Source organism: Meles meles, chromosome 14, assembly GCF_922984935.1.
Source record: "Meles meles chromosome 14, mMelMel3.1 paternal haplotype, whole genome shotgun sequence".
Taxonomy (NCBI): Eukaryota; Metazoa; Chordata; class Mammalia; order Carnivora; family Mustelidae; genus Meles; species Meles meles.
The window spans coordinates 51,266,077-51,272,996 of record NC_060079.1 but is presented as its reverse complement, the minus strand read 5'-3'; positions in this window follow the sequence as shown (position 1 = coordinate 51,272,996).

Here is a 6,920-nt window from a genome sequence, read left to right as displayed (position 1 = left end):
ATGTTGTCAGTGACAAAAATAAAGCCATTTTTGTAGTATTGACATGTACTTTTGATTCAATATATACTTTGTGAACACAACTTGTTTCTGTAGGTATTCTGTATTTAGATAAATACTTAGAATGAGGATTATTTAAAGGCTCTATAATTTACAATGTAAAATTAGGCTTGAGGTGTAAAATATACTTTTCTCCTGGTAGTGAAAGGAAAACGCTATATTAACATTGCCCCAGTCTTGGAAACAAAGTTGGCATTTCAAATATATGTGAGATTATATTTTTCTTTACTTCAGGTAACAGATTCTTTACATAGTGGGAGACTACAAAATTTCATACATGTGTCAAGCATACTTAAGTGTTTCTAATAACTGAACCAAGTATTGGTTTTCAAACATACTTTAATTAAACTTAAAAATTCAGTTCTTCACACTAGCCAAATTTTTTTTTAAATATTTTATTTGTTTATTTGACAGAGATCACAAGTAGGCAGAGAGGCAGGCAGAGAGAGAGGGGGAAACAGGCTCTCCTCTGAGCAGAGCGCCCGATGTGGGGCTCGATCTCAGGACCCTCAGATCATGACCTGAGCTGAAGGCAGAGGCTTTAACTCTCTGAGCCACCCAGGCGCCCCTAGCCACATTTTTTATTGTAAAATATATACAACAGAAAATTTACCATCTTAACTATTTTTAAGTTGTGCAGATGAGTAACATTAAGAACATTCACACTGTTACTCTACCATCACTACTATCTAGAACTTTTCATCATCCAAACAAACTAGCCATTAAGCAGTGACTCCCCAGTCTCTCCCTTCAGCCCATTTTTCTAGGTAAATGTTTTTCTGTTTTCTGTTTCTAAGAATTTTACTGTTCTAGGTACCTCATGTAAGTAGAATCATACAGTACTTGTCCTTTAGTGCCTCTTTTTTCACTTAAAATGTCCTCAGGATTCGTCCATATTATAACGTATCAGAATTTCATTCCTCTTTAGAGCTGAATAATATTCCATAACATGTATTTTCCACGTTTTGTTGATCGATTCACCCAATGAATATTTGGGTTGTTTCTGTCTTTTGGCTATTGTGAATAATGTTGCTTTTAATATTGATGTATAAATATCTGTTCAAGTGCCTGCTTTTACTGCCTTTTGGTATGTACCCAGAAGTGGAATTGTAGTTCTCACGGTTTCACCTGAGAAAAGCACAGGAGCCAGGAGACCACACTGCTGAGTAGCCGGGCTCTGGTTCTTCTGCCTCAATAATTTGGGGCAAGTTACTACTGAGATTCATTGTCCTCTGGAAAATGGGGAAATTCATCCCTGCTTCACAGACTATGTGTGGAAAATACTCTGCCCAGGACCTGAAACATTAAATGCTTATTTTTGCCCACACATTCCACTGGGCCAAGAGTGAAGGGCTATTTAAGAATTAGGCATAAAACTAGGATAGTCGAGCAAACTAGGTGCTCATGAACAAATGTCTGATTGCCAAGCAAACTTTGCACTTGGATGCTTTTTCCTCATTTGATCTATTGGAGCCTCATTTACTGACAAAGCTACTTGAACACTTTTCCCAAAGATAGAGCCAAAATCTTTTAAGACATCATAAATGACAAGTTTGGCCATCTTTTTTTTTTTTTTCTTAAGATTTTATTTATTTAAGAGAATGAGACAGAGCAGAGAGAGATCGCACAATGGTGGGGAGGGGTAGAGGGAGAAACAGACTCCCTCCTGAGCAGGGAGCCCGATGTGAGGCTTGATCTCAGGACCCCGGGATCATGACCTGAGCCAAAGGCAAACGCTTAACTGACTGAGCCACTCAGGCATCCAGTTCAGCTCTCTTTGTTAGGAAACTGTTAGAGGGCTGATTTTCTTTTCCCAAAATCCATTTGTTGAAGCCCTAACTCCAGTACTTTGGCATATGTCTGTTTTTGGAGAGCCTTTAAAGAAGTGATTAAATTAAATGAGTCCTTTAGGGTGAGTCCTAATCCAAATTGACTGCTATCCTGTATAAGAGGAAATTAAGATGCACAGAGGTCTGAGGGATGCCCATGCTTGGAGGAGAGATTGAAGAAGGAGCAGAGCGCAGCCATCTGCAAGCCCAGGAGAGAGGCCTCAGAAGGAAACAGACCTCCAAAAACCTCGATCTTGGACTTCTGACCTCCAGACTGTGAGAAAAATAAATTTGTTGATTAAGCCTACCAGTCTGTGGTACTATGTTATAGCAGTTATAGCAAACTAATATATAAACGTAGATACAAAGTGCTTATAGACAAAACATTATAGTTAGCACTTGGCTTAGTAATGCTTATAGATTAAATAATTTGGGAGGATAAAATAGGCTAGAGGTTTTTGTTTGTTTCTAAAGAACTTGAGGGGCTGCCTTAACTTGTCATTAGTAAAGAGGTTCTGTGTTCAGTCCCACTCAGAACTGAGTTGAAAATAACCCAGTGATCAGACAGATACTTGGGAAGCCAGAAATGTGAAAAAATAATGATTTTGGTTGGCGATCCTTCTGAAATAATGTATTTCTTATTTTTGAGGTACATGGACCTCTGGTTCTAGAGACTGACTCATTGAAGGTTACCATTTAAATTAGTAGAAACCTTTGAGAAAATCTCCATCTTATGTGGCAGAAATGTGTGTCTCACTAGCATTGAAACCCATATAAAGTAGTAGAAATTGGTTGAGTCATTATATGCAAGTGAGTTGAAGAGTCAGAAGTGAATTGTATCACTGCGAAATCAAAATGATAGCCTACTGTGGCTTAGGACTTCACAGAAGGAAATGGATTAATATAAAAGTGCTCTGATACTTACCAATGGCAAGAGTACTTATACTTTAATTCCATAAAAACAACAGTTGGATTCTTTAATATAAGAAGAAAATGGATTTATTTTTCCAAGGACTTTAATTATGAATCAATAAAACATCTGTAAATGTAAACAAAATTGTCTCTGCCTATTTTAAAAACTGGGCCTTCAGTTATTTTTACATAAATTATTGTCACAAGAGGGAATCCTCGACAGAATTAAGGAACAAAGGACAGAAAGGATTTGTAAGTGAGGGCTGAAGGCAGGCAGTCTAGAAAAAGTAAATCTTGTCTGCACGTTTTTGGCAGTGAAATCATTAGTTGGTATTCTGTCTTGAGTAGGCTTGGTAGTAGCAAATAAACCCATTTTCGTTGTTTGTGGATTCTCCAGGAATCAGTGAGTCCTTGCATCGGCCCCTCCACCTTGTTGAAATCAAGTCTGCATGGTTTCCCTCATGAGGTTATCTCATTATATGGGATTTTATAAATTCTCCAAGGAATTTTAATGAAATTTCTAACATTTGTAAAGAGAAGGAGAAAACTGACAATACAGTGTTAGAAAAGAAGCCAGTGCATTGTGTAGGTGCAGGAAGGAAGTCACAGTAGCTTATTCTGGCTGAAATGGAAAGTTCTATTTAAGGAAGAGTAGGAGAGGGCTTGGAAAGGCAGGCTGAGGCCACATTATGAACATCCCTGAACAAGTCTGACTTTTTTTTTCCGTAGATAGCAAAGAAAGGAAGAGACATGGTTAAGCTCTGTTCTGGGCCTTGCTTTGCAAGCAAATTAATAAACGCAGGATGGATTGGAGCAGGGAGAAACTAAAAGCAGAGACTAGGAGGCCACCACAGTAACCAAAACGCAAGTGCTCTAGTCAGGTGGATTTGAGAGACATTACAAAAGAAAAACACATGGGATATAATGGTAACTTATGGGGAAAATAGAGAAGAAATAGGGTGACTGAATTTTTTTTTAAAAGATTTTATTTATTTATTTGACAGATCACAAGCAGTCAGGGAGGCAGGCAGAGAGGGAGAGATGCAGGCTCCCCGCCGAGCAGAGAATCTGATGCGGGACTCCATCCCAGAACCTCGGGATCATGACCTGAGCTGAAGGCAGAGGCTTTAAACCACTGAGCCACCCATGCATCCTGGGTGACTGATTTCTTAACCCTGATACCAAAGATTAAGTATCAGTAAATGGAGATCACAAAGGGAATCTAGGGCTGTCTGAGTAGCTGGATTAGGTGTCCAACTCTTGATTTGGCTCCGGTCTGGATCCCAAGGTCCTGAATTCCATTCCCACATTGGGCTGGGTGTGGAGCCAACTTAAAAAAAACAACTGGGGGCGCCTGGGTGGCTCAGTGGGTTAAGCCTCTGCCTTCAGCTCAGGTCATGATCTCAGGGTCCTGGGATCGAGCCCCGTATCGGGCTCTCTGCTGGGCAGGGAGCCTGCTTCCTCCCCTCTCTGGCTGCTGCTCTGCCTACTTGTAATCTCTCTCTCTCTCTCTCTCTCTCTCTGTAAAAAAGAAAAAAAAAATTAAAAACAAAAAACAAAAAACAACTGTGGTTTTACTGGAAAAGTGAATTTTTTTTGTTGTTATTAACATGTAATGTATTTGTTTCATGAGAACAGGTATGTAATTCATCAGTCTTAGGTCACAGCGCTCATGTAGTGCATACCCTCCCCAGTGTCCATCACCCACTCCCCTCCTCCCCAGCAACTCTTAGTTTCCTGAGATTAAGAGTCTCTTATGGTTTGTCATCCTCTCTGGTTTCATCTTGTTTCATTTTTCCCTCCCTTCCCCTATGATCCTCTGTCTTGTTTCTCAGATTCCCCGTATCAGTGAGATCGTATGATAATGTCTTTCTCTGACTGACATATTTTGCTTAGCATAATACCCTCTAGTTCCATCCACATCATTGCAAATGGCAAGATTTCATTTTTGATGGCTGCGTAGTATTCCTGTGTGTGTGTGTGTGTGTGTGTGTGTGTGTGTACATCTTTATCCATTCATCTGTTCATGGATGTCTAGGCTCTTTCCATAGTTTGACTAAAAGTGAGTTTTATTTTAGACATACTATATTGAGCATATATATTAAATCTCACCCTTGCTTACCCTTCTAATTCTCTTACCAACTCCATTTTTTTTTTCTCACAACAGTTACACTTTAACACAATTTATTTCTACTTATTGACTATTGTCTATCTCCCTCTACCTGAAAAATCTGCACAAGGCAAGGATATTTTTTGGTTTTGTTCATTAATGTGTCTCAAGGATCTTGAACAGTTTCTGGCACATAATAAGGGTTCAATAAATATATGTTAGATGAATGCAAGGGCAGAGTTGACATCCAAGACATCTACCATGTGGCTGAAAAATAACAAGATTGAAACTTCCTATGTGGAAAGCACCAAAACAAGACACAGTTTTTGGTGTTCTACACATATCAGGTTGCTTACAGCTACCGTGGGGGATTAGATAGCATTATCCCATTGCAGATCAGGAAACTAAGGCACAGAGTGGTAAAGAAATAGATCATCAGGAGAGTGGTAGAGTCAGGATTCAAACCTAGATAAACTGGTTGTAGAGCCCATGTACCATAGTGTCTTTCACTGTATATCTCCATCTCATGGGGTGAAGGGGCAAAATGGGAGAAGAGACCAAAAGAGCTTGGGAATCCAATGCCCAGAGGTAGTAGTTGACACACTGGAAGTAGACTGTGAAGTATAATAAAAGACTAATGATAGATGCTTACCTTGCCCAGGATTGCCCCATTCTTTTCTTAACCATGCTACTGCTGATGTTGGTGGGTGGTGAATTTTTGTGACATCTCTACAGATATATGTAATAATTTAATTAAGACAAAATAAAATAAACAGATTAAAGCCATTCATTTTCCAGAAATACTGTACTTGGGGAACCCAGTACTAACCTTGTTTTATGAATTTCAGTGTTGGGCTCATATATACCAGAAGCTGGTACATCTGTCAGCCTTAACTAGCAGTCGAGAAGTATATCCTTTAACAAATAGCACCATGTCCACTACAGTAGAGCAGAATACTAGGGTATCTTATGGGTCTTATGGGTCTCCCATAGCTGAATGGAAATACAGGCACATTCTATCAGAAACAGTCCACATTATCACTTCCAGTTCCTAAAAGCAATAAATTGCCCGATACACACTTGGTGAGTTACATCAAAAGCCTCTAAAAAGACTGGTCTGATAAATTGAGGGTTGATGGGGGAGGTGAGTGGGGATCGGTTAAATGAGTGATGGGTGTGAAGGAGGGCACTTGTGATGAACACTGGGTATTATATGTATGTAAGTGATGAATCACAAATTTTAAAAAAAGATTGTTCTAATTGTGCTTTCAAGAAGTAATGTTGGAAAACTGTTTCATTTGTTAAATTTTTTAATTTATCTGCTCTGCCACCAATAAATGGCCTTTTTATTGTAAGAGCTACACTTTATACTTGAATTTGCTGACTGCTGTATGTGGAAATATCTAAATAAATAAACTAATGTTAAGTCATAAAAACAACTGCTCTAGAAGAAAACAGAATTTCTAGTTTCTTTAATTCTAATTTGCATTTACTAGTGAGAAGATACCTGAAGCTCTACCAGGAAAAACAGGGAGAACAACAATGGAAATTGACCTGCTGGTGGGAAGATCATGGCATGTTTTAAGAGGTAGACGATCATGTTTCAGCAATTAAGGAAACTTGTAGGTCAAGGACACTAAACTACATCTCTCTAGGTGTCCATTTCTTCAATTGTATCATGTGAGTTTCAGTCTAGAATCTCCAGGTCTGTGTCCCTGAAGTTTGCATTTCCTATAACATCTTCATGATTTTTACCACATGTATATGCCAGCAAGCTATTATTTATAAACCCTTTTCTTTAAATAGGCTTACTTAAAATCCAAATACACTTATTTTCAAAATAAAAATGTACATGGCGACTAGCATGGAAACAGCATCATTTGCCATAGTTAGAAAGTATCTATAAAAATAATTACAATTAGGGGCGCCTGGGTGGCTCAGTGGTTTAAGCCTCTGCCTTCGGCTCAGGTCATGATCTCAGGGTCCTGGGATCGGCCCCGCGTCGGGCTCTC